This window comes from Balaenoptera borealis (assembly GCF_965194805.1).
Source record: "Balaenoptera borealis genome assembly, chromosome: 15".
In the NCBI taxonomy this organism is placed as follows: domain Eukaryota; kingdom Metazoa; phylum Chordata; class Mammalia; order Artiodactyla; family Balaenopteridae; genus Balaenoptera; species Balaenoptera borealis.
This window is the reverse complement of record NC_138871.1, coordinates 27,811,252-27,838,757: the sequence shown is the minus strand read 5'-3', so window position 1 is coordinate 27,838,757 and position 27,506 is coordinate 27,811,252. Positions and strand designations below refer to the sequence as shown.

General features: G+C 37.0%; 1 protein-coding gene across 3 annotated transcripts in view; it reads left to right on the top strand.

The window, feature by feature from the left end:
* The first annotated feature begins 2,701 nt into the window (after positions 1–2,701).
* Positions 2,702–27,506, top strand: part of LOC309611785 (centrosome-associated protein ALMS1-like) — a 48,968-nt gene continuing 24,163 nt past the window's right edge. For 2 of the 3 annotated variants that reach the window (XR_014234723.1, XR_014234724.1), the window contains exon 1: positions 2,702–4,950. The gene's annotated coding sequence lies outside the window, so the exon portion shown is untranslated. The remainder of the gene's footprint in view (positions 4,951–27,506) is intronic. The other variant, XM_082356608.1, reaches the window with a different exon arrangement.

The window sequence follows — 27,506 nt, the reverse complement described above, 5'->3', positions numbered from 1 at the left end:
AATTACTTCTTTGGCCCTGTGTCCCAGGGTATATGAGATTTCATGTGCACCCTTTAAGGGTGATATCTCTATTTTCCCCAGTCCTGTGGGGCTCCTGCAATTAAGCCTTTCTGGCCTTCAAAGCCAAATGCTCTGTGGGCTCATCTCAACAATGCCAGACCCCCAACCTGGGAGAACCTCTGGAATATATTTACTCTCCAGTTTTCGTTGCCTACATAGGGGTTATGGAATTTGATTATATTGTGAGTCTCCCCCTATTACCGGTTTTGTTGCCGTTCCTTCTTTATGTCTTTTGGTGTAGGAGATCTTTTCTGGTGGGTTCCAGTGTTTTGTGTGTGTGCGTTTTTTTTTATTGGTTGCTCTGCGGATAGTTGTGATTTTGGTGTGCTTGTGAGAGGAGGTGAGCTCAAGGTCTTTTTACTCTGCCATCTTGCCCACTTTCCTCTATACCACATTTTCTTTTTTTTTGTTTTGTTTTAATTTTTATTGGAGTATAGTTGCTTTACAGTGTTGTGTTAGTTTCTACTGTACAGCAAAGTGAACCAGCTATACATATACATACATATATATATATATATATATATATATATATATATATGTATCCCCTCTTTTTTGGATTTCCTTCCCATTTAGGTCACCACAGAGCATTGAGTAGAATTCCCTGTGCTATATACAGTAGGTTCTCATCAGTTATCTATTTTATACATAGTATCAATAGTGTATATATGTCAGTCCCAATCTCCCAATTCCTCCCACCCCCCCCCCCCCATACCACACTTTCCTTATCTATTCATCCATCAGTGGACACTTAGGTGGTTTCCATGTCTTGGCTATTTTAAATAATGCTGCAGTGAGCACAGATCTACGAATATCTCTCCAAGACCAAGCTTTCAATTGTTTTGTGTGTAGACCCAGAAGCAGAATTGCTGGATCGTATGGTAGTTGCATTTTAACTCTTTGGGTAACCTCCATACTGATTTCCATAGTGGCAACACCAATTACATTCTCACTAACAGTGCACAGAAAAAGGAACCTTTAGCTACATAACCTCACTAATGCTTGTTATTTCTTGTCTTTTTGATGATAGCCATTCTAACAGGTGTGAGGTGATATCTCATTGTGGTTTTGGTTTACATTTCCCTGATGATTATTGGTGCTGAGCATCTTTTCCTGTATTTGTTAGCCATTCGTATGTCTTCTTCACAAAAATGTCTATTAAGATCCTGTGCCCTCATTTTTTAATTGGGTTGTTTGTTTGTTTGTTTTTATTTGAGTTGAATTCTTTGTCTATTTTGGATGTTAACCCCTTGTCAGATATGTCATTTGCAAATATCTTCTTCCATTCAGTAGTCTGATGGTTTCTTTTGCTGTGCAGAAGCCTTTCAGTTGGATGTACTCCTACTATTTACTTTCGCTTTTGTTGTCTTTGCTTTGGGCGTCAAATTCAAAAAATTATTGCTAACACCAGTGTCAAAGCTCTTACTGCCTATGTTTTCTTCTAGGAATTTTATGGTTTCAGACCTTACATTTAAATCTTCAATCCATTTAGAATTGATTTTTGTGTATGGTGTAAGATAACGCTTCAGTTTCATTCTTTTGCATGTGGCTATCGAGTTTTCCCAGTACCATTTATTGAAGAGACTATCCTTTCCCCATTGTATATTCTTGGCTGCTTTGTCATAAGGTAATTGACCTTATATGTGTGAGTTTATTTCTGGTCTCTCTATTCTTTTCCATTGATCTACATGTCTGTTTTTATGTCAGTACTATACCATTTTGATTACTGTAGCTTTGTAATATAGTTTGAAATCAGGAAGTGTGATGCCTACAGTTTTCTTCTACTTTTTAAAGATTGCTTTGGCTATTTGGAGTCTTTTGTGGTTACATACAAATTTTAGGATTGTTCAATTTTTGTGAAAAATGCCATTGGAATTTTGATAGGGATTGCATTGAATCTGTAGATTGTTTTGAGTAGTATGGACATTTTAACAATATTAATTCTTCCAATCTGTGAACACAGAATATTTTCCCATTTGTTCATGTCTTTTTCAGCTTTTTTCATCAATGTTTTCAGTATACAGGTCTTTCACCTCCTTGGTTAAATTTATTCCTAGGTATTTTATTCTTTTGATGCAATTATGAACAGGATTGTTTTAATTTGTTTTTCTGGCAGTTTATTATTAATGTATAGAAATGCAACAGATCTTTGTCTGTTAAATAATTTTGTATACTGCAACTTTACTGAATGTTTTAGTTGTAACAGTTTTTTTGGTGGCGTCTTTAGGGTTTTCTATATCTAAAACCATGTCATTTTCACATAGTGACAATTTTGCTTCTCTTCTGATTTGGGTGCCTTTTGTTTCTTTTTCTTGCCTAATTGCTCTGGCTAGAACTTCCAATACTGTGTTCAATAAACGTGATGCCGGTGGATATCCTTGTCTTGTTCCTGATCTTAGAGGAAATGCTTTCCATTTTTCAACATTGAGTATGTTAGCTATGGTCTTGTCAGAAATGGTCGTGAGCTATGTTTCCTGTATACCTACTTTGGTGAGAGTTTTTATCATGAATGGATTTTGAGTTTTCTCAAATGCTTTTTCTACATCTATTGACTATATGATTTTTGTCCTTTATTTGGTTAGTGTCATGTACCACAATGATTGATTTGTAAGATGTTGAATCATCCTTGCATTCCTGGAATAAATCCCACTTGATTATAGTGTATAATCCTTTTAATATATTATTGAATTTGGTGTGCTAATGTTTTGTTTGGTTTCTTTTTGCATCTATGTTCATCAGGGATATTGGCTTGTAATTTTTTTGTAGTGTATCTACACTGGGTATCTAGGTAACGTCTGGATAACAGGGTAATGTGGGCCTTATAAAATAAGTTTGGAAGTGTTCTCTCCTGTTCTGCTTATTGGAAGAGTTTGAGAATCTTTCATATTAATCCTTCCTTAAGTGTTCGGTAGAATTCAGCAGTGAAGCCACCTGGTCCTGGACTTTTGTTCATTGGGAGGTTTGAGAGTCTTTTTATACTTTAGATATAAAAGCAGATTCCAAGTATCCCACTATATTTTGGGGAAATTGTCTTAGGGATTCCCAGAGTATTTAGTGAAAATTCTGATTACCACTAATCTATAGAGAAGGTAAAATGGATCCCATAGTTACAAGTGATACTTTGTTTCATGTGTATGTCTGTTTCTTCCATGACTTAGAACTCTAAAAATGTATATGGAAACTGAATTAATGTTTACAATTACGGTTTATAGTTGTTAAGATGTTCTACATCTTAAAATGCCTATTTTGATATAGAATGACTGTCAAAATGTGAAGATGGAAGATGGTAATTTATATTAGGTGTATTTTACCACAATACCAAAAATTAAGGTGGTGTGAAGATGGTTCACAAAAAGGGAAAAAAACAGATATAGAGCATATATCATAATACCCCACACATAGCAAGCAGTAATACATAGCAGCTGCTGTTACAATCCCAAGAACCTAAATGCCCTCCTCAAGGTCATACAGCCAGTCTGTGGCAGAATCCAGCCCAGAATCTGGGTCTTTTGATCCTGAGTCTCTTAAACTATTACCATGCCAATCTGACCACTAGGCACAAGGCATGAGTCCTTTGTCCAGGCAGTGAATTTTCTGAATCTTTATATAGACCATTCTTTTCTTCAGTCTTTGTTTTGTATCTAAAGAATTAAATGTGAATACCACTTCTAAAGGCAATACAAATATTTTGAAAGTCCTTCAAAATCTTTTTTTTTTTTCGCCTTTTCAGAGTCCAGATGTCATTCAGAATTTGAAAATACCACCCATTCTGTCTTCAGGTCAGCTAAGTTTTACTTTCATCATCCAGTGCACCTACCAAGTGATCAAGATTTTTGCCATGAATCCTTAGGAAGAAGAGTTTTCATGAGGCATTCTTGGAAAGATTCCTTTCAGCATCATCCAGACAAACAAAGAGAACACACTTGTCTTCCTTCCTCTTATCAAAATGTGGCAAAGACAAAGTCAGATTATACCACAATAGAGAGCCTCAGTATCAATGTAAACTTGGAAAACAAAGAAGTACAGCATACTACTAAAAGTCAGGCTAGAGATTTTCCAAAATATGACAAACAAGTTAATGACCTAAAAAGGGATCATAAGGCCACCCCAGAGTTAACAACTCAGCACACTGTGAGTTTAAATGAACTCTGGAACAGGTATCAGGAGCGACAGAGGCAACAGAAACCTCCTGAGTTCAGTGCCAAGAAGGAACTTTCCTTGGTGGAGCGACTTGATCGTTTGGCTAAACTTCTTCAGCGTCCCATCACACATTCTCTCCAGCCCTCAGAAAGTACACAGGATGATAGCAAGGGGGAACAAGATGTTAAGGAATGGAGTGGTAGACGGCAACAGCAGAACAACAAGCTTCAGAAAAAGAAACGGTATAAAAGCCTGGAGAAATGCCATAAAAACACAGGCGATCTTAAAAAAAACAAGGTTCTTTCTACTCATCAAGCTAGGAGGTCCAATCAGATTAAAATTGAACAGATTAAATTTGATAAATATATTCTGAGAAAACAGCCAGGTTTTCATTATATAAATAACACTTCTTCAGATTCTAGACACTCAGAGGAGAGTGAGCTGCTCACAGATACTGCCACCAACATCCTTTCCACCACCACTTCTGTGGAATCAGATATATTGACCCAAACAGATAAGGAAGTGACTCTGCATGAGAGGAGCAGCTCTATTTCCACCATTGATACTGCCCGACTGATCCATGCTTTTGGCCATGAAAGAGTTTGTTTGTCACCCAGGCGAATTAAACTAGACAGCAGCATCACCGACCATCAGAGGAGACACCTTGAGAAGCGGAGCGAGAAAAACAAGAAACCATTGAATACAGGTTACCCCCAAATTACTTCAGAGCACACCAGAAGGAAACACGTCCAGGTACATGGCTACAAATTCCATCTGGCAATGTGACTGCATTTTTCATGGACTTTTTAGTTAAACTTTGCCCACAGGGGAAAAAAAGCCAGTTGCCCTTTCCTCATTATAACATTTCTTACCAGCTGGAAAAGAGTGAGAAAGTGTAGTACATTACTGTTTCAGTTGTCATTCTTTTCATCAACACTCATTTACGAATTACCCTTTGGATGAAAGGCTTTGCTGCTAAATGCTTCAAAATCTGCAAAGTCTATACCTTTGGTACAGGGGAGCTTCAAGTTTAGAATGACCTCCATTCTGAACAATATTGCCTGTTTTTTTTGCCTTTTGGTTTTTGTTTATTCATTCCTCCCTGTCTTTTAAGAAATTTTGAGGTGCTTTTAAGCACACACACACACACACACACACACACACACACACACACACAGAGACACATACATATATAAGTAATATGATATGATTGTTTTTTAAGTAAATGAAGAATTGGAATGATGGAAAATTAGACTGAAGCCAGGGAGGGGTGAGCTACAACATGATTTGAAAAATAAATACATGAAGAATTAAGAGTGACGGGAAGGCAAGTTGATACCTTGTGGATATGGTTGCTAAAAATGAGCCACAAATTTTGCTTTATGTTTTCTAGCAATTAGTGTTGCTGGAATTTTGTGATCACTTACGTAACTCTAATATAAAAGCAAGCGAAATTTTCAAAAGCATTACAGATATTTCTGGTACTAAGACTTCTTAAATTTCTCTCGTCTGTCCTCATAAAGAAGGCGTTGCGGTGTAACAAAATCCTCAATGGCGTCCTTAGAGTACATTCTCAGTAACAACAATCATATAAGGCTAATAGGGCCTTAGTTTAGGGAATTCCATAAAGGCAGATTTCAAGGGGTCAGTAAATGCAGACCATTACTTTAACCCAAGATAAAATTGATTTGGAGAGGTGCTCTCCAAATAGGGATACTTGCAAAATGGTTCACTGGAGTATGAACCTTTTAAAATTTATATTTTTGTGTATGTTTTACAGTGTATGAGTATAGCAATAATATATAATTTATAAATAAATATCTACTTTAGTAGTTTGTACTCAAAAATATTTTATCAGTGGGACCCCATGATCAAAACAATTTGGAGACCACTAGTTTAGCTGAAAGAAGGCACAAAACATTCAGACATTTAACCATAAATATTATTTCTCAATTGAGTTTTTGGTAGGTATTAAATGACAGTAATTACACATATAAATAGTACAATAAGACTCTTTTTTAAAGTAAGCCAAAAATTGGGACAGACACAGATTGAGGCTTTTTGTTCCATAGAGGAGGTAGGGGGAAAGGATGCAGATAGAGGGGTTTTTGGTGTGTGTACTAGAATACATATACGTAACAAAGTTTACAGTTTTATCATTTTAAAGTATGCAGTTCAGTGGCACTGAGTATATTCAGTGTTTTACAACTATCACCACTATCTAGTTCCAGTGCTTTTTCATCACCCTAGTGGAAACCTCATACCCATTAAGCAGTTACTCTCTATTCCCCCTTCCTACCAACCCCTGTCAATCACTAATCTACTTTTTGCCTCTGTGACCTTGCCTATTCTGGTTATTTCATTTAATTGGAATCATATCATATGTGGCCTTTGTGTCAGTCTTCTTTGACTCTAGAATAATCTTTCTGAGATTTATCCATGTCCTAACATCTGTCAGTACTTCATTGCTTTTTATGGCTGAATAATATTATATGTTTAGACATATTTTATTTATCTGTTCATCCATTCATGGACATTTAGGTTGTTTCTACCTTTTGGCTATTGTGAATAGACCTGATGTGAACATTTGTGTACAAGTTTTTATTTGAACACCTACATACAGTTCTTTTGGGTATACACTTAAGAGTTGAAAATGCTGGGTCATTTGGTAATTTTATTTTAAGCTTATTTAGGAACCGTCAAACTGTTTTTCACAGTGGCCACACCATTTTACATTCCCAGCAACAATTTCTAAGGGTTCCAATTTCTCCACATTCACCAACACTCTTTATTTACTTTTTTAAATTTTTTTGCCACCCCAGTAGGTACAAAGTGGTATCTCATACTCATTGTCATTTTGATTGTGGTTTGTTTTGCCTTTCCCTTTGCATAATGACTAATGATGTTAAGTATCTTTTTATGTGTGTGTTGGCCATTTTTAAAATTTAGTTAATTAATTAATTAATTAATTTTTTGCTGCATTTGGTCTTCGTTGCTGTGCATAGGTTTTCTCTAGTTGTGGCGAGCGGGGGCTACTCTTCGTTGTGGCATGTGGGCTTCTCATTGCGGTGGCATGTCTTGTTGCAGAGCACGGGCCCTAGGTGCATGGGCTTCAGTAGTTGTGGCTTGCTGGCTCAGTAGTTGTGGCTCGTGGGCTCTAGAGCGCAGGCTCAGTAGTGTGGCGCCTGGGCTTAGTTGCTCCGTGGCATGTGGGATCTTCCTGGACCAGGGCTTGAACCCTGTGTTGTCAGGTGGATTCTTAACCACTGCGCCACCAGGGAAGTCCCTGCCCACTTTTTAATTAAGTTGTTTGGCCTTTTTGTTTTTGAGTTGTAAGAGTTCTTTATATATTCTGGATTGTGGAATCTTATCAGATGTGTAATTTGCAAATATTTGCTTCCACTCTCTGGGTTGTGTTTTCACTCACTTACTACTGTTTTTTGAAGCACAGCAGTTTACTTTCAATGAAGCCCCAGTGTACCTATTTTTTCTTTTGTTGCTTGTGCTTTTGTTGTCATATTTAAGAAACCATTGCCAAATCCAAAGTCATGAAGATTTGTCCAAATATTTTCTTTCAAGAATTTTATACTTTTAGTTCTTTCATTTGCATCTTGGATGTATATTGAATTAATTTATTTATATGGTATGAGGTAGGGGTCAAACATTCTTTCCACATGGAATTGTCCCAAAATCAGCTGTTGAGACTGTTCTTTCTGCATTGAATGGTCTTGGCACCCTTGTCAAAAATCAATTGACCATAGATGTGAGGGTGTATTTCTAGGCTCTCAGTTCTGTCCCATTGATCTATGTGCCGATCTATATGCCATTACTGCACTGATCTGGTTACTGGAGCTTTGTAGTAATTTTTAAATTGAGAAGTATGAGTCTTCCAACTTTGTTCTTTTTAAAGACTGTTTTGGCCAATCAGGGCCCTTGTGTCTCCATATGAATTTTAGGATCAGCTTTTTTTCATTTCTGCTGAAAAGGTTGTTGGGAATTTTATATTAATTGCATTTAATATGTAGCTTGCTTTGGGGTGTATTGCCATCTTAACAACATTGTCTGTCTTCCAGCCGATGAACACAGGATGTTTTTCAATTTATTTAGGTCTTTAATTTCTTCCAGTAAGGTCTGGTAGTTGCCAACGTACAAGTGTTATACCTTCTTGTCTAAATTTATTCCTAAGTATTTGATTCTCGTGTTTTCTTTCTTTTTCTTTATTATTTTTAATTGTGATAATATATGCATAAAAAATTTATCATCTTAACCATTTTTTCTTTGTAATTCTAGTTTATTTATTTTTCTTCCAGTTTTATTGATTTAATTGACATACAACACTGTTTGTTTGAGTACAGCATAATGATTTGACTTACATACATCAGGAAATGATTATCTCAGTAAGTTTAGTGAACATCTATCATCTCATACAGATACAAAATTAAAGACATAGAAAAAAATATTTTCCTTGTGATGAGAACTCTTAGGATTTACTCTCTTAATCACTTTCTTATATAATATACAGCAGTGTTAGTTTTATTTATCATGTTGTACATTACATCCCCAAGAGTTGTTTACCTTATAACTGGAAGTTTGACTGCCCTCAACCAATTCCCACTCCCTCCCCCCACCCATTGCCTCTGTTAACCACAAATCTGATCTCTTTCTATGAGTTTGTTATTTTGTTTCTGAAGTATAATTAATCTATAACATTATGTTAGTTCCTGTGCACAAAATAGTGATCTGATATTTCTATACATTTCAAACACCACGGTAAGTCTAGTTACGATATGTCACTATGCAAAGATATTACATAGTTATTGACTGTATTCTCCACACTGTACACTTAATACCCGTGACTCATTTATTTTACAACTGGAAGTTTGTACTTCTTAATCTCCCTCACCTATTTCTTTCCTCCCTTCACCACCTCCCCTCTGACAACCACCTGTTTGTTTTCTATCTATAACTCTGTTTCTGTTTTGTTATGTTTGTTTGTTTTGGTTTTTAGATTTCACTTAGCATAATACCCTCTAGGTCCATCCATGTTGTTGCAAATGGCAAGATTTCATTCTTTTTATGGCTGAGCAATATTCCATTTCATAAATATATACACCACATTTTCTTTATCCATGGGCATTTAGGTTGCTTCCATATCTTGGCTATTGTAAGTAATGCTGCAGTGAACATAGGGGTGTATATATCTTTTCAAATTAGTGTTTTTGTTTTCTTCAGAAAAATACCCATATGTTAATTGTTGGATCATGTGATAGTTCTGTTTTTAATTTTGTGAGGAGCCTCCAAACTGTTTTCCATAGTGGCTGCACCAATTTACATTCCCACCAACAGTGCACGAGTGTTCCCTTTTCTCTTCATCCTTGCCAGTACTTGTTGTATTTTGCTAATAGCCATTCTCACAGGTGTGAGGTGATATCTCATTGTGGTTTTTCTTTTTGTTTTTTGTTTTTTAAATTAATTAATTAATTAATTTATGGCTGTGTTGGGTCTTCGTTTCTGTGCGAGGGCCTTTTCTAGTTGTGGGAAGCGGGGGCCACTCTTCATCATGGTGCACGGGCCTCCCACTATTGCATTCTCTCTTGTTGCGGAGCACAGGCTCCAGACGCACAGGCTCAGTAATTGTGGCCCACGGGCCCAGTTGCTCCGCGCTATGTGGGATCTTCCCAGACCAGGGCTCGAACCCGTGTCCCCTGCATTGGCAGGCAGATTCTCAACCACTGCGCCACCAGGGAAGCCCCTCTCATTGTGGTTTTGATTTTCATTTCCCTGATGATTAGTGATGTTGAGCATCTTTTCATGTGCCTCTTGGCCATCTGTATGTCTTCTTTGCAAAAATGTCTATTCAGATCCTTTGCCCATTTTTTAAAATCAGGTTGTTTGGGTTTTTGATGTTGAGTTGTATGAGTTCTTTGTATATTCTGGGTATTAACCCCTTATCAGATAGATTGCTTGCAGATATCTTCTCCCATTCAGTAGATGATAGTTCACTTCACCTTGGAAAAGCTCTTTAGTTTGATGTAGTCCCATTTGTTTATTTTTGGTTCTGTTTCCCTTGCCTGAGGAGACATATCCAAAAAAAAATTACTAAGATCAGTGTCAAAGAGCTTATTAGTGCCTATGTTTTCTTCAAGAAGTTTTGTCTTTTTTTCTGGTTTTGGTTTCAGTTCTTAACATTTAAGTCTTTAATCCATTTTGAATTTATTTTTGTGCATGGTGTAGTTTAATGGTATTAAATACATTCATATTGTTGTGCAGCCATCACTGTCACCCATCTCTAGAACTCTTTTCATCTTGCAAAACTGAATTTCTACACTGACTCAAATAGCAACTCCCCATTCCACCTTATGCTCAAGCCGCTAGCAACCACCATTCTGAGAATTTGACTACTCTAGGTACCTCACGTAATTGGAATACAGTATTTGTCTTTAAGTAACAAGTTTATTTCACTTAGTATAATGTCCTCAAGGCTCATCAGTGTTGTACCATCTGACAGGATTGTCTTTTTTTTAAGACTGAATGCACTGTATGTATATACCACATTTTGTTTGTTCATTCATTCATCCATCCGTTAATAGATACTTGTGTTGCTTCCACCTTTAGGCCATTGTGAATAATGCTGCTATGAACATGAGTGTACAAATATCCATTCAAGATCCTGCTTTCAATTTTGGGGGTTACATATCCAGAAGTGGAATGGCTGGATTATATGGTAGTTCTATTTTTAATTATTTGAGGAACCACCCTACTGTTTTCCACAGCAGCTGCCCATTTTACAGTCCCACCAACAGCACACAATGGTTCCACTTTTTCCACATCTTTGTCAACACTTGTTATTTTCTTTTTTTTTTTTATAGTGGCATCCTAGTGTGTATGAAGTGATATGTTTTTGATTTGCATTTCTTTCATGATTATATTGAGCATCTCTTTATATACTTCTTGGCCATTTGTATATCATCTTTGGAGAAATGTCTATTCAAGTACTTTGCCCATTCTTTTTTTTTTTTTTTAATTTATTTATTTATTTATTTTTGGGTGTGTTGGGTCTTTGTTTCTGTGCGAGGGCTTTCTCTAGTTGCGGCGAGCAGGGGCCACTCTTCATCGCGGTACGCGGGCCTCTCACTATCGCGGCCTGTCTTGTTGCAGAGCACAGGCTCCAGACGCGCAGGCTCAGTAGTTGTGGCTCACGGGCCTAGTTGCTCCGCGGCATGTGGGACCTTCCCAGACCAGGGCTCGAACCCATGTCCCCTGCACTGGCAGGCAGATTCTGAACCACTGCGCCACCAGGGAAGCCCACTTTGCCCATTCTTGAATCGTGTTATTTTTTGGTCATTGAGTTGTAGAAGTTCTTTACATAGTCTGAGTATTAACGTCTTATCAGATATATCATTTATAAATTTTTCTCCCAATCAGTGGGCTGCCTTCTCACCTTTGTTGATTGTGTCCTTTGATGCCCAGAAATTTTTAATACTGATGTAGTCCCAATTGTCGAGTTTTACTTTTGCTGCCTGTGCTTTTGGTGTCATATCTAAGAAGTCATTACCAAGTCCAGTGCCATGAAGCTTTTCCCCTGTGTGTTCTTCCAGGAATGTTATGGTTTTAGGTCTTTATTCCATTTTGAGCTAATTTTTGTATATGATGTAAGATAAGGCTCCAACTTCATTCTTTTTTTTTTCCCCCCATTTCATTCTTTTTAAGAGCATGTGGATATCCAGTTTTCCCAGCACCATTTGTTAAGGAGACTGCTGTTTTCCTGTTGAATGGTCTTGGCCCCTTGTCAAGGGTCAGAGATCATTTGACCATGTGGCACAAAGGTTTATTTCTGGGCTCTCTGTTCTAGTCCATTGATCTATTTATCTTTATGCCAGTTCCACACTATTATTGTATTACTGTTTCAAAATCAGGAAGTGTGAATCCTCCAACTTTGTTGTTCTTTTTCAAAATTATTTTGGTTCTTCAGGGTTTCTTATCATTTTTAATGATTTCTTACTGTTTTCAATATTTTTTATTGCTATATGATTTTCTTTGAGTTTTTTTGCTAACTTAACAGCCATGTAATTAACAAATATGCTTAAGCCACTGTCTCAATGTATCACCCAGATATGAAATAGTATCTATTGACTCCATTATATGAAAAATTAAGAAACTGGTTGCACTTGCCCTACTTCTCCCCACTCCCCACCTACACACACTTCCCCCAAAATAACAATATTCATTATATTTTGTGAATGTTGTCTCAGTTCATTATGGTAGTATTACTACTGTATTGATTAGCTTTATTTTTAAGAAGTATAACATTTTTCTTCCATGTTATAAGCAAAATCACCATTTTATGTGTTTTTTAAAGAGGGTCAGTATCATGAGTCTTTTCAGTGGAACTGTGAGTTTATTAATTTAAATAATTTTATTGTTTAGCTAGATTTTTCAACAGTTGTTCAGGAGTGAGCATCTCTTCAGTTCTTATAAATTGGAGATTATCATTCTGTAACCTTTGTGTAGGAATAACAATTTGTTTGGGTATAAAACTTTTGAATAATAATCTTTAATTCAAAACTCAGTCAGATTTGCTCCCTGTTTCTGGGTACATACATTTAATATTTCTGTGCCAGAGGCAACCCTAATAGTTTTTCCCTATTTGATCCTGGATTGTTGTTGGGTTTTTAAAATCTAAGTTTTCTTACTTTCCCAGGGTATGTCTCAGTGTTGGTCAATCTCTATTGATTTTTTAAAAATAAAATTTACATACCTTACAATTCATTCTTGTAAAGTATACAATTCCGTGGTTTTTAGTATATTCAGAGGAGGTTATACAACTGTCACCACTAATTCCAGAACTTTTTGTCATACCAAAAAGAAACCCTGTGCCCCTTCACAGTCATTTCCTAGCCTTCAACCATTAATCTACTTTCTGTATCTATGGATTTGCCCACTGGGCACATTTTCTATAAGCAAATCATGCAATGTGTGGCCTTTTGTGTCTGGCTTCTTTTACTTAATATTTTCAAGGTTCATCCATTTTGTGGCAGGAATCAGTACTTGTTGTTTGTTATGAACAGTAACAAACAGTATTTCAAATACATATACAACATGTTTATTCATGAGTTGTTGGACATGTGGATTGTTTTGCTTTTTTGGCCATGATGAAAAATGCTGCTATAAACATTAATGTACAGGTTTTTGTGTGGACATGTTCCTTCAATTTTCTTACTTATATACCTAGGAGTAGAATTGCTGGATCATATGGTAACTGTTTAAGCTTCTGAGTAACTGCCAAAGTGTTTTCCAAAGTGGCTGCACCATTTTATATTCCCACCTGGATCAAATTTCAGTTTGTCTACATCCTGATCAACACTTGTTGTCTGTCTTTTTTTTTTTTTTTTTTTAATTAATTTATTTATTTATTTATTTCTGGCTGTGTTGGGTCCTCGTTTCTGTGCGAAGGCTTTCTCTAGTTGTGGCAAGTGGGGGCCACTCTTCATCGCGGTGCGTGGGCCTCTCATTATCGCAGTTTCTCTTGTTGCGGAGCACAGGCTCCAGACACGCAGGCTCAGTAATTGTGGCTCACGGGCCCAGTTGAACCCGCGTCCCCTGCATTGGCAGGCAGATTCTCAACCACTGCGCCACCAGGGAAGCCCTGTTGTCTGTCTTTTGATAATAGCTATCTTAATGGGTGTGAAGAGGTATCTCACTTTTTACTGATTTTAGCATTTCGCTAATGACTAAGATGTTGAACATCTTTTCATATGCTTATTGGCCATTTGTTTACCTTTAGAGAAATGTCTATTCCGATCCTTTGCCCATTTTAAAATTGGCTTATTTGTCATTTTATTACTGAATTGTGTTTCTTTGTCTATTCTGAATACAAGTCCCTTATTAGGATATGTTTTGCAAACATGTTCTTTCATTCTGTGCCGTTCTTTTCACTTCTTGATGATTTTATTTGTGGTACAAAAGTTTTAATTTTGACAAAGTACAATTTGTCTGTTTCTTCTTTTGTCACTTGTGCTTTTCATGTCATATCTAAAACTATTGTCTAACCCAAGGTTACAAAATATTGACTCTTTTTTTTCTTCTAAAAGTTTTATAATTTTAGTTCTTACTTTTAGTTCTATGATCATTTTTTAGTTAACTTTTGTGTGTGGCGTTGAGGTAGTACAGTTTTATTCTTTTGCCTGTAGATATCCAGTGTCTTAGTACCATTTGTTGCAAAGACTACCCTTTCTTCCATTGAATTGTCTGGGCGCCCTTGGCAAAAATCAATTGATCATAAGAAAAAAAAAAATCAGAAAAAATAAAAATAAACTTAAAAAATGAAAAAAAAGCGATTGATTATAAATGTAAGGGTTTATTCTAGACTATAAACCCTATTTTATTGATCTATATGTCACTCTTTATGCCACTACCACACTGTCTAATTAGTGTGACTCCTCCAACTTTGTTTTTTCTTTTTCAAGATTGTTTTATCTATTCTTAGGTCATAGGAATATTCAGATCAGCTTGTCAATTTCTGCCAAAAAGAAAAAAAAGAAAAGACAACTTGAATCTTGGGTAGGGATTGCATTGAAACTGTAGAAAAATTTAGGGAGTACTGCTGTCATAACGATATTAAATCTTCTAATCCATGAACTGGGGTGTTTTTCCATTTATTTAGGTCATCTTTAGTTTCTTCAACGATGTTTGTGGGTTCCACTTCTTTGTAGTTTGGCACTTCTGTTGTTAAAAGTATCCCTGAGTATTTTATTCTTTTTGATACCATTGTAACTAGTATTGTTTTCTTAAGTTCATTTTGGGAATTTTCCTTGTTGTACAGGAATATTACTGATTTTTGTATTTATTTTGGTTCGTGCAACTTTGCTGAACTTGCTTATAAGTTTGAGTAATTTGTGTTTGTGTGTTCCTTAGTGTTTTCTGTATAAAATATTGTGTCATTTACAAATAGAGATAGTTTTCCTTCTTCTTTCCAATGTCATGTCATTTATCTCTTTTTCTTGCCTAGTTGCCCTTGCTAGAACCTCCAGTACTGTGTTGAATCGAAGTGTTACGAATGAATATCCTTGTCTTGTTCCTGATTTTAAGGAGAAATCTTTCTGGTCATTAAGCATGATGTTAGCTGTGAGGTTTGTTTTTGTTTTTTTTTAAAGATTTATTTATTGATTGATTGATTCCTATGTTGGGTCTTCGTTTCTGTGCTAGGGCTTTCTCTAGTTGCAGCAAGCGGGGGCCACTCTTCATCGCGGTGCGCGGGCCTCTCACTATCGTGGCCTCTCTTGTTGCGGAGCACAGGCTCCAGACGCACAGGCTCAGTAGTTGTGCCTCACGGGCCCAGTTGCTCCGCGGCATGTGGGATCTTCCCAGACCAGGGCTCGAACCGGTTTCCTCTGCATTAGCAGGCAGATTCTCAACCACTGCGCCACCAGGGAAGCCCCTGTGAGTTTTTTTATAAATGCCCTTTATCAGGTTGAGGAAGTTCTCTTCTATTCCTGTTTTGTTGAGTGTTTTTATTATGGAAGGGTTTTGGGTTTTGCCATATGCTTTTTCTACGTATAATGAAATGATCCTATGTTTTCTTTATGAAGATGGTGTGTTACGTTGATTGATAATCATATATTGAACCAACTTTGCCTTCCTGGGATAAATTCCTCTTGGTTTTAATGTATAATCCCTCTTCTGTGTTGCTGGATTCAGTTTGCTAGTATTTTGTTGAGGATTTTCCTTCTATATTCATAAGGGGTATTGGTCTGTAGTTTTACTGTATCTTTGCCTTTTTTATCAGGGTAATACTCTCCTTATAGAAAGAATTGGGAAGTGATCCTTCTTCTCATTTTGTTTTGATGATGATGTTGTTTTTTGAGTTTGTGAATGGTTGTTGTTAATTCTACTTTAAATGTTTTTTAGAATTCACCAGTTTGGGCCTGGGCTTTTCTTTCGGGGGTGTTTTCTGATTACTGACTCAGCCTCTGTCCTTATTATAGGTCTGTTCAGATTTTCTATTTTTGCTTGAGTCAGTTTTGGTAGGTTGTTTTTCTAGGAATTTGTCTTATTTCATCTAGGTTACCTAATTTGTTGACATGTGATTGTTCATAATATTCCCTTATGATCCTTTTTAATTTCTGTGTGATTGGTAGTAACATCTCCTGGTTCATTCTTAATGTAAATGATTTGAGTTTTCCCCTTTTTTCCTTTGGTGAGTTCTAGCTAAAGATTTGTCCATTTTTGTTGACCGTTTCAAAGAACCAACTTTTGATTTCTTTGATTTTTCTCTTTTTTTGATTCTCTGATTCATTTATTTTCATTCTAATCTATATAATTTCCTTCATTTTGCCTGCTTTGGGTTTTATTTGGTCTTCTTTTTCTGGTTTCTTAAGGTTGAAGGTGAGGTTATAGTTTCGAAATCTTTCTTCTTTTAATATGGACATTTACAGATACAAATATCTGTAAGCTCTGCCTTCACTGCATCCCAAAGGTTTTGGGATGTTTTGCTTTCGTTTTCATTCATCTCAAAGTATTTTCTAATTGCCCTTGTGATTTCTTCTTTGAACATTGGTAGTTAAGAGTGTGTCGTTTAATTTCTCTGTACTTTTTAAAATCCCAAATTTCCTTATTGATTTCTAGTTTCATTCCATTGTGGTCAGAAAACATACTTTGTATAATTTGTAAATGTATTGTGACTTGTTTTATGGCCTAGCATATGGTCTCTCCTGGAGAACATTATACGTGCCCTCAGAAGAATGTGTATTCTGCTTCTGTTGGTTGGAGTATTATGTATATGTCTTTAGGTCTAGTTGGATTATAGTGTTGTTCAAGCCTTCTATTTCCTTATTGGTCTGTCGAGTTTTTCTATCCATTTTGAAAGTGTAATATTGCAGTCTCCAGCTATTACTATTGAATTGTCTATGTCTCCCTTCATTTCTGTCAGGTTTTTTCCTTTGGTACCTGTCCTTGGTTTTCCAACACATGGCAGACATTCATTAATTTTTAGATGAAGTGTGTTAATTTGTCAGCTACCTTTTAGTCTCCCTGTATTGTCCTAGCTTATCTTGGATCCATTTCATTAAGTCCATGTTCTTTTAAAATTTTTGTCTAGAGTGAGAGTACAAATTCTTTATTGACTAAAATGGGTAAACCTTCTGGCAAAATAAATTCTTTCCCTTCTTTTTTTCCTTCCTTTCTTCCACTTTTTTCTTTATAAATTTATTTATTTTATTTATTTAGTTTTGGCTGCGTTGGGTCTTCATTGCTGCGCCCGGGCTTTCTCTAGTTGCGGTGAGCAGGGGCTACTCTTCATTGTGGTGCACGAGCTTCTCATTGCCGTGGCTCCTCTTGTTGTGGCGCACGGGCTCTAGGCACGCAGGCTTCAGTAGTTGTGGCGCGTGAGCTCAGTACTTGTGGCTCGCGGGCTCTAGAGCACAGGCTCAGTAATTGTGGAACCCTGGCTTTGTTGCTCTGCAGCATATGGGATCTTCCCGGACCAGGGCTTGAACCTGTGTCCCCTACATTGGCAGGCGGATTCCTAACCACTGCGCCACCAGGGAAGCCCCCTTTCTTCCACTTTAATGCTATAAAATATTTTCATAAATCCTTCTCTTTTGTTTTCAGATGACCTTTATCTCAAAACAGTTCTGTGGAAACCATTTATTTGATCACATCCATTTATTTGATCACATTTGACAACCTTATTACCTATTTACAAGATACTGCTTGAGTCCCCTTCCTAGGACATGAACTTGAAGGCTCATTGTGTATGGCTTGTATTTCTTTTGTCCCTCAGAGTTTGGGAAAGGCAGAAAGATAGTAATTGATTCTAGGACTCTGGACAGCTACAGTAGGTGACATTTTTCTCTGCCATTGTTTTGAAACTCATAAATTGATGGCCACCTTATCAAGTGTGGAGGTGAGGAAAGTATCTTGTTCTATAGGACATGCCCTTGGGGTTTTGCTATTACACTACTGTAAAGTCACCTGGCAGCTGCTTTCATAGCATTGTTGTGTGGGCAGTGATATGACTGAGGCCTTATTTTTTTCTAGCAAATCTTAGTAATAAAACTAAGACATTTAGACTTAAAAGGTTATTTCCCATCCCTTTTTCTGACTTCTTCCTGGCCAGAGTAGGCATACAGTAAACCATTCTGGCAAGGACATAAGGAGCTATTTTTTCACAGGGAACGTGTCTCCAATTGGGACATTATCTTTCTCCTGGGCCACTTATTACCTCAGTCCCTTTTCTGAGATACCAGTGGGGTATTTTGAATTGTTGACTCACCTTTTACCCTTCTGTATGGTCCTTTGTGTAGGGAGAGCTTTGTGGTGGCTCCTTATATTTATTCCCAGTTGTTTCTTTAGATATTATTTCTGGAATTTTGTAGTGTGAGTTGAGTCTGTTCCCTAGATTCTGAATATTTTTTTACTTTTTAAATAAATTTGTTTATTTATTTATTTATTTTGGCTGCGTTGGGTCTTTGTGCATGGGCTTTCTCTGGTTGTGGCAAGCGGGGGCTACTCTTCGTTGTGGTGCGCAGGCTTCTCATTGTGGTGGCTTCTCGTTGTAGAGCACGGGCTCTAGGCATGTGGGCTTCAGTAGTTGTGGCACATGGGCTCAGTAGTTATGGCTCGTGGGCTCTAGAGCACAGGCTCAGTAGCTGTGGCACACAGGATTAGTTGCTCCACGGCATGTGGGATCTTCCCTGACCAGGGCTCGAAGCCATGTCCCCTGCCTTGGCAGGCAGATTCTCAACCACTGTGCCTTCAGGGAAACCCTGTTTTTTTACTTTTTGATGCTTTTTGTTTGTGTCTTTCAGTTATGAAAGAAAAGGTTCATTAAGGTCTCTGTGCTGTCATATTTTCTAAAATCCATTATCTGTTTTCTCAGTTTTGTTTTCTCTCTCTCTTTTATATTCGATTTCTTCCTTTTCTGTAGGCTCCTTCCTCTCAGCTAGAACCATGCTTATGTCTCTCCTTATCATAGACTGTGGAGTGAAGGGCTTCCCTGTGGTTGATGCTTCTACCACTTTACATCTCTCTCTTCTCTTTATTACTAAATACTTTTGTCAAAAAAGATATTTTACTACTTTTGAGTATAAAAGTAAAAAGATAACTAAATATAAAGAGTTTAGATAATACATAAAATATAAAGACCTTGGAAATCACCCATAATTCTCACCATCATGAAATAGTCGTGATTAACATTACAGATAAGCTTCCAGGTTTATATTTTATGATTCGCATACCTACTTGCCTATCTTGGATATATTTTATTAGGTCTACAATCTAATGAAGCTAAATATCAAATGAAGAACTCCATGAGAGCATAAAATGAAAGCTTTATTAATGTTTAATTAAATGTTTACCAGTGTTTCCTACACTTTTATAAAACAGGATGATTTCATATCAGTCTTCACAATCGTGTTCATACATGGAGAGAAACAACAGTCCAAAAAAATGAAATCATACTATGTATATTGTTTTGAAGCTCTGCACTTAGTATATCATAGACATCTTTCTATGCAGTAAATAAAGATTTATGTAGTCATTGTTAATAGCTTTATGTGTTCCATTGTATAAATATAATAGTTAGTCCCTAATGACAGATATTTAAGTTTTTTTTGAATTTTTCTTTATCATAGTCTGCACTTCGATGGGTAGTCTTGTTACATCTTTTTGAATTTTTCAATTTCCTTGAGAAACATTTCTAAACACGGAATTTCTGGGTTACCAAGTATGCACATTAAAAATGTTTAATCCACACTACTAAATTGTCCTTCTGAAATATTGATTCAATTATTTGTTCACCAGTAATGTGCAATAATATTTTGGTCAATACCTGCCAACAGCATTCTTGTTAATACTTGCCACATAGGCCAGAAATATGGTATCTATCCTGATCCACGTTTCTTTAATCACATGGAGTTTTTAGTTTCTTTTGTGTGTTTATTGACCGTATTTCTTCTTTTTGGAACTGCCTATCTTATCTTTAACCCAGGTTTCCTTAGATATGCTAATGCTTTTTTTCCCTGAACATGTGTACCCAGGTCATGTACATTTGAGGGGTTTAGAGTGAATATAAGGGAATAAGTGCTACTGCCTGCTTGTTCTTCCCTTCTTCCTTTGATTACACCTACTCTTTCTTTGACTTATTCTTTCTGTGCCTCTCTCTGCTGTGTCTATGCAGGCTGTCCCCAGGCTCTATAGTTCATGCTTTTCTCTTATTACAGTGTCTTTGCACCCTGTCTGCTTCTGTGTTCTTTCTCTCTGCCTCTGTGCACCTGCATTCTGTGCACTTGTGCTGTCCTCCACCCCACCCCATGCTGTCTCTTGTCTCACTGTCTCTGCTATGTATCTCTTGTTTTTCTGGTTACTCCTTTTCTCCTCTCTTTCTCTCATGTTCTTGCTGTGTTTGTCTCTGTGCTCTTTCTCTCTCTCCCTGTTTTTTCTTTCTTTTCCCCTCCCTTTCCCATCTTTTTCTCTCAATGTCTGGGTGTATATTGGGATCAAAGAAAAGGGATACTTTACTACTGTCAGTACAAAAGAAGTCATATTTATCAGTTTTTGTTTACAGAGAAAAAGCTGAAGATGAATGATTTCTCTGTATTTTTGACCTCTTATTATTTCCAGTTGCCCACGTTTTCAGCAGTGGGGCAAATGAACAACACAAACTAGCTATGAAACAAAGAGACCTCCATGAGAGAATAAAATGAGAGCTTTAGTATATTTAATTAAATGTTTACCAGTGTTTCTTACATTTTTATAAAACAGGCTAATTTCGTATCACTCTTCACAATCACACATATATGGAGACAAACAACAGTCAAAAGCAGTATCTTGGAACCCAAGGATAAATTTCATTATATGCTGAGAGGTAAAAAGCAAGATATAATATTTACATGTATTTATATGACTGGAACAAAATTAAATATTAGCAGATTATTTGAAGATTATGGGATTATACATTTTTTCTTTTTAATTTTTCATGTTTTTTTTAAAACAAGAAGCACATCTTTTCTAATATGAAACCATAAAAATTTCTTTGTGACATTAATTAAAAAGTGACCTCAGCCAGACTGATCAAACATATAACGTTACTTATGAGCTGGAAGAGAGAATTCTCAAGCTTTTCATTGTGTTCTAGTTTCTGCCTAAAGTACCTGTTTGAACATCCAAACTAGTCATAACAAATCCTTCTAGAAGCAGAGTGAAAGAATAGAATTACTATGCAGTTTCTATGCCAAGATAAAGTTAAAAAAATTTTTTAAACTTCAGCTGCCAAGGGTTGAGTTAAGTATACTCCTAGGTTCATGGCCACTCTTTTTATTTTTATTTATTTATTTTTTTAACATCTTTATTGGAGTATAATTGCTTTACAATGGTGTGTTAGTTTCTGCTTTATAACAAAGTGAATTAGTTATACATATACATATGTTCCCATTTCTCTTCCCTCTTGCGTCTCCCTCCCTCCCACCCTCCCTATCCCACCCCTCTAGGTGGTCACAAAGCACCGAGCTGATCTCCCTGTGCTATGCGGCTGCTTCCCACTAGCTACCTATTTTACGTTTGGTAATGTATATATGTCCATGCCACTCTCTCTCTTTGTCACAGCTTACCCTTCCCCTCCCCATATCCTCAAGTCCATTCTCTAGTAGGCCTGTGTATTTATTCCTGTCTTACCCCTAGGTTCTTCATGACCGTTTTTTTTTCTTTCTTAGATTCCATATATATGTGTTAACATACTGTATTTGTTTTTCTCTTTCTGACTTACTTCACTCTGTATGACAGACTCTAGGTCTATCCACCTCACTACAAATAACTCAATTTCGTTTCTTTTTATGGCTGAGTAATATTCCATTGTATATATGTGCCACATCTTCTTTATCCATTCATCTGTCGATGGACACTTAGGTTGCTTCCATGTCCTGGCTATTGTACATAGAGCTGCAATGAACATTTTGGTACATGAATTTTTTTGAATTATGGTTTTCTCAGGGTATATGCCCAGTAGTGGGATTGCTGGGTCGTATGGTAATTCTATTTTTAGATTTTTAAGGAACCTCCATACTGTTCTCCATAGCGGCTGTATCAATTTGCATTCCCACCAACAGTGCAAGAGTGTTCCCTTTTCTCCACACCCTCTCCAGCATTTATTGTTTCTACATTTTTTTATGGCCATTCTGACTGGTGTGAGATGATATCTCATTGTAGTTTTGATTTGCATTTCTCTAATGATTAATGATGTTGAGCATTCTTTCATGTGTTTGTTGGCAATCTGTATATCTTCTTTGGAGAAATGTCTATTTAGGTCTTCTGCCCATTTTTGGATTGGGTTGTTTGTTTTTTTGTTATTGAGCTGCATGAGCTGCTTGTAAATCTTGGAGATTAATCCTCTGTCAGTTGCTTCATTTACAAATATTTTCTCCCATTCTGAGGGTTGTCTTTTGGTCTCGTTTATGGTTTCCTTTGCTGTGCAAAAGCTTTTAAGTTTCATTAGGTCCCATTTGTTTATTTGTGTTCTTATTTCCATTTCTCTAGGAGCTGGGTCAAAAAGGATCTTGCTGTGATTTATGTCATAGAGTGTTCTGCCTATGTTTTCCTCTAAGAGTTTGATAGTGTCTGGCCTTACATTTAGGTCTTTAATCCATTTTGAGTTTATTTTTGTGTATGGTGTTAGGGAGTGTTCTAATTTCATACTTTTACATATACCTGTCCAGTTTTCCCAGCACCACTTATTGAAGAGGCTGTCTTTTCTCCACTGTATATATTCTTGCCTCCTTTATCAAAGATAAGGTGTCCATATGTGCGTGGGTTTATCTCTGGGCTTTCTATCCTGTTCCATTGATCTATATTTCTGTTTTTGTGCCAGTACCATACTGTCTTGATTACTGTAGCTTTGTAGTATAGTCTGAAGTTAGGGAGCCTGATTCCTCCAGCTCCATTTTTCGTTCTCAAGATTGCTTTGGCTATTCGGGGTCTTTTGTGTTTCTATACAAATTGTGAAATTTTTTGTTCTAGTTCTGTGAAAAATGCCAGTGGTAGTTTGATAGGGATTGCATTGAATCTGTAGATTTCTTTGGGTAGTAGAGTCATTTTCACAATGTTGATTCTTCCAATCCAAGAACATGGTCTATCTCTCCATGTATTTGTATCATCTTTAATTTCTTTCATCAGTGTCCTATAATTTTCTGCATACAGGTCTTTTGTCTCCTTAGGTAGGTTTATTCCTAGATATTTTATTCTTTTTGTTGCAATGGTAAACGGGAGTGTTTTCTTAATTTCACTTTCAGATTTTTCATCATTAGTGTATAGGAATGCAAGAGATTTCTGTGCATTAATTTTGTATCCTGCTACTTTACCAAATTCATTGATTAGGTCTAGTAGTTTTCCGGTGGCAGTTTTAGGATTCTCTATGTATAGTGTCATGTCATCTGCAAACAGTGACAGCTTTACTTCTTCTTTTCCGATTTGGATTCCTTTTATTTCTTTTTCTTCTCTGATTGCTGTGGCTAACACTTCCAAAACTATGTTGAATAATAGTGGTGAGAGTGGGCAACCTTGTCTTGTTCCTGATCTTAGTGGAAATGGTTTCAGTTTTTCACCATTGAGGACAATGTTGGCTGTGGGTTTGTCATATATGGCCTTTATTATGTTGAGGAAAGTTCCCTCTATGCCTACTTTCTGCAGGGCTTTTATCATAAATGGGTGTTGAATTTTGTCGAAAGCTTTCTCTGCATCTATTGAGATGATCATATGGTTTTTCTCCTTCAATTTGTTAGTATGGTGTATCACATTGATTGATTTGCGTATGTTGAAGAATCCTTGCACTCCTGGGATAAACCCCACTTGATCATGGTGTATAATCTTTTTAATGTGCTGTTGGATTCTGTTTGCTAGTATTTTGTTGAGGATTTTTGCATCTATGCTCATCAGTGATATTGGCCTGTAGTTTTCTTTCTTTGTGACATCTTTGTCTGGTTTTGGTATCAGGGTGATGGTGGCCTCGTAGAATGAGTTGGGGAGTGTTCCTCCCTCTGCAATATTTTGGAAGAGTTTGAGAAGGATAGGTGTTAGCTCTTCTCTAAATGTTTGATAGAATTCGCCTGTGAAGCCATCTGGTCCTGGGCTTTTGTTTGTTGGAAGATCTTTAATCACAGTTTCAATTTCAGTGCTTGTGATTGGTCTGTTCATATTTTCTATTTCTTCCTGGTTCAGTCTCGGTAGGTTGTGCATTTCTAAGAATCTGTCCATTTCTTCCAGGTTGTCCATTTTATTGGCATAGAGTTGCTTGTAGTAATCTCTCATGATCTTTTGTATTTCTGCAGTGTCAGTGGTTACTTCTCCTTTTTCATTTCTAATTCTATTGATTTGAGTTTTCTCCCTTTTTCTCTTGATGAGTCTGGCTAATGGTTTATCAATTTTGTTTATCTTCTCGAAGAACCAGCTTTTAGTTTCATTGATTTTTGCTATTGTTTCCTTCATTTCTTTTTCATTTATTTCTGATCTGATGTTTATGATTTCTTTCCTTCTGCTAGCTTTGGGTTTTTTTGTTCTTCTTTCTCTAATTGCTTTAGATGCAAGGTTAGGTTGTTTATTCGAGATGTTTCCTGTTTCTTGATGTAGGCTTGTATTGCTATAAACTTCCCTCTTAGCACTGCTTTTGCTGCATCCCATAGGTTTTGGGTCGTCGTGTCTCCATTGTCATTTGTTTCTAGGTATTTTTTGATTTCCTCTTTGATTTCGTCAGTGATCACTTCGTTATTAAGTAGTGTATTGTGTAGCCTCCATGTGTTTGTATTATTTACAGATCTTTTCCTGTAATTGATATCTAGTCTCATAGCGTTGTGGTCGGAAAAGATACTTGATACGATTTCAATTTTCTTAAATTTACCAAGGCTTGATTTGTGACCCAAGATATGATCTATCCTGGAGAATGTTCCATGAGCACTTGAGAAAAATGTGTATTCTGTTGTTTTTGGGTGGAATGTCCTATAAATATCAATTAAGTCCATCTTGTTTAATGTATCATTTAAAGCTTGTGTTTCCTTATTTATTTTCATTTTGGATGATCTGTCCATTGGTGAAAGTGGGGTGTTAAAGTCCCCTACTATGGGGCTTCCCTGGTGGCGCAGTGGTTGAGAATCTGCCTGCCAATGCAGGGGACACGGGTTCGAGCCCTGGTCTGGGAAGATCCCACATGCCGCGGAGCAACTGGGCCCATGAGCCACAACTACTGAGCCTGAGTGTCTGGAGCCTCTGCTCCGCAACAAGAGAGGCCGCGATAGTGACAGGCCCGCGCACCGCGATGAAGAGTGGCCCCCACTCACCGCAACTGGAGAAAGCCCTCACACAGAAACGAAGACCCAACACAGCCAAAAATAAACATAATAAATAAATAATAAATAAAAATTTAAAAAAAAAAGTCCCCTACTATGATTGTGTTACTGTCTATTTCCCCTTTTATGGCTGTTAGTATTTGCCTTATGTATTGAGGTGCTCCTATGTTGGGTGCATAAATATTTACAATTGTTATACTTTCCTCTTGGATCGATCCCTTGATCATTATATAGTGTCCTTCTTTGTCTCTTGTAATTGTCTTTATTTTAAAGTCTATTTTGTCTGATATGAGAATTGCTACTCCAGCTTTCTTTTGATTTCCATTTGCATGGAATATCTTTTTCCATCCCCTCACTTTCAGTCTGTATGTGTCTCTATGTCTGAAGTGGGTCTCTTGTAGACAGCATATATATGGATCTTGCTTTTGTATCCATTCAGCCAGTCTGTGTCTTTTGGTGGGAGCATTTAATCCATTTACATTTAAGGTAATTATCAATATGTATGTTCCTATTCCCATTTTCTTAGATATTTTGTGTTTGTTATTGTAGGTATTTTCCTTCTCTTGTGTTTCTTGCCTAGAGAAGTTCCTTTAGCATTTGTTGTAAAGCTGGTTTGGTGGTGCTGAACTCTCTCAGCTTTTGATTGTCTGTAAAGGTTTTAATTTCTCCATCAAATCTGAATGAGATCCTTGCTGGGTAGAGTAACCTTGGTTGTAGGTTTTTCTCCTTCATGACTTTAAGTATATCCTGCCACTCCCTTCTGGCTTGCAGAGTTTCTGCTGAAAGATCAGCTGTTAACCTTATGGGGATTCCCTTGTGTGTTATTTGTTGTTTTTCCCTTGCTGCTTTTAATATGTTTTCTTTGTATTTAATTTTTGCTAGTTTGATTAATATGTGTCTTGGCGTGTTTCTTCTTGGATTTATCCTCTGTGGGATTCTCTGTGCTTCCTGGACTTGATTAACTATTTCCTTTCCCATATTAGGGAAGTTTTCAACTATAATCTCTTCAAATATTTTCTCAGTCCCTTTCTTTTTCTCTTCTTCTTCTGGGACCCCTATAATTCAAATATTGGTGCATTTAATGTTGTCCCAGAGGTCTCTGAGACTGTCCTCAGTTCTTTTCATTCTTTGTTCTTTTCATTCTTTTTTCTTTTTTCTGCTCTGCAGTAGTTATTTCCACTATTTTATCTTCCACGTCACTTATCCGTTCTTCTGCCTCAGTTATTCTGCTATTGATCCCTTCTAGAGTATTTTTAATTTCATTTATTGTGTTCATCATTGCTTGTTTCCTCTTTAGTTCTTCTAGGTCCTTGTTAAACGTTTCTTGCATTTTCTCTATTCTATTGCCAAGATTTTGGATCATCTTTACTATCATTATTCTGAATTCTTTTTCAGGTAGACTGCCTATTTCCTCTTCATTTGTTAGGTCTGGTGGGTTTTTACCTTGCTCCTTCATCTTCTGTGTGTTTTTCTGTCTTCTCATTTTGCTTATCTTACTGTGTTTGAGGTTTCCTTTTTGCAGGCTGCAGGTTCGTAGTTCCCGTTGTTTTTGGTGTCTGTCCCCAGTGGCTAAGGTTGGTTCAGTGGGTTGTGTAGGCTTCCTGGTGGAGGGGACTAGTGCCTGTGTTCTGGTGGATGAGGCTGGATCTTGTCTTTCTGGTGGGCAGGTCCACGTCTGGTGGTGTGTTTTGGGGTGTCTGTGGCCTTATTATGATTTTAGGCAGCCTCTCTGCTAATGGATGGGGCTGTGTTCCTGTCTTGCTAGTTGTTTGGCATAGGGTGTCCTGCACTGTAGCTTGCTGGTTGTTGAGTGAAGCTGGGTCTTGGTGTTGAGATGGAGATCTCTGGGAGATTTTCGCCGTTTGATATTATGTGGACCTGGGAGTTCTCTTGTGTACCAGTGTCCTGAAGTTGGCTCTCCCACCTCAGAGGCACAGCACTGACTCCTGGCTGGAGCAGCAAGAGCCTTTCATCCACATGGCT